The 1,188-nt window shown below is 55.1% G+C and overlaps 1 protein-coding gene across 2 annotated transcripts in view; it reads left to right on the top strand.

The window, feature by feature from the left end:
• The window catches only part of LOC113212227 (uncharacterized), a 129,877-nt gene that overhangs the window by 27,728 nt on the left and 100,961 nt on the right, over window positions 1-1,188 (top strand). Inside the window, exon 2 of one of the 2 annotated variants that reach the window (XM_052269357.1) lies at window positions 488-601. The exons of the other annotated variant lie outside the window; for it this stretch is intronic. The gene's annotated coding sequence lies outside the window, so the exon portion shown is untranslated. The remainder of the gene's footprint in view (window positions 1-487; window positions 602-1,188) is intronic. 2 annotated transcript variants of the gene reach the window in all.

The raw sequence follows: 1,188 nt of genomic DNA, 5'->3' as shown, positions 1-1,188 counted from the left end.
GGGGGGGGGCGGAAGTGAACTGGACCGGACGGCGGCAGTGGCTCCAGAGCTGAGCTGGCGTATGGCGGTCGTATGGGGGAGCTGCGGGGAAGCAGAACAGCGGGCAGGCAACACCCACACCGACCTGACTTGTGCTCCTAAGAGACGCGCTCCAACGAACAGTAGAAAATGATTCGACGGCTGCTCACTACGGGCCCGCCGCAGCTGAGCCGGCTGAGCTGCCCCAGCCTAGCCTCGGTTTATTGACCCGTCCGGCTCGGGAGGGCCCGACCAAGATCCATCCGACCAAGTGCACACCACTACGCCTTGGCTAGCGAGCGGACGCGAGCGGATGTGTGGTGGTGGTAGTGATAGTGGAGGTAGTGGTAGTGGTGGTGGAGGACACCGTTGAGCCGGGCCCCGGCCCAGCAGGGACAGCCAGGGACACCCTGCCCCGCGAGTGTGACTGTGTGTGTGTAACGCCAGGCCCTCTCTCTTTCTGTTCCAGGGCTCTCCAGCACCGCCTCCTGGAATGCGGCTTGGGCGTCCTGTTGACACCCCCTTCCTCGCCCCCCACCCGCGGGCCCCGCCGGGGGTAGACCGAGGGGGTCCACACTATTGGGTAAGCACTCAGTACAGGTTAAAGAGTTTTAGTCCGAGCAGTAGAAAATGGACACCACGCGTGCGACTGGTCATAAGCTAAGACTTAAGGATGCGTGACATTTCTGGACTAATAAAATACAAATATTTTTGTGTTCTCCTTTAAAAAGTTCAGTACCGTTTGAAACCGTTAAGACAAATAATCCAATGACGTTTTTGTCTCTGGTCGTCTGTTTCAAACATATCTCGCGTAGTAAACCATGATTTTTTCCACTCCGTCGTGACTCCCTCTCCCCCTCCTCTCGGTGCGCCTCGAAGGAATGCTTTGATTCTGTTGTCTCGCGCAGCCCGCTGCCGTCGGACCGCCGCGCCGCTTTGTTTGAGGACGTGCGCCCCTGCGCGCGCTCTGCACTCCACAAATAAAGCTGTTCAATGACTGAAACAAAAAGAAGGTTGACGCACGTTTTACACGCGTGGCAACCGTGTCATAAACGTACCCATGTCATTTACATGCGCGACAACCATACCAAAGTCGAAATTAAAGGGCACACTGTGAAACATATCTCAAATTTAATAAGTTATTAAAACAATTGAAAATTGTAATTTTCT

This window comes from Frankliniella occidentalis, unplaced genomic scaffold, assembly GCF_000697945.3.
Source record: "Frankliniella occidentalis isolate FOCC.00 unplaced genomic scaffold, Focc_3.1 Scaffold90, whole genome shotgun sequence".
Classification (NCBI taxonomy): Eukaryota; Metazoa; Arthropoda; class Insecta; order Thysanoptera; family Thripidae; genus Frankliniella; species Frankliniella occidentalis.
The sequence above is the reverse complement of the archived record's forward strand: the minus strand, read 5'-3'. Positions and strand labels throughout refer to the sequence as shown.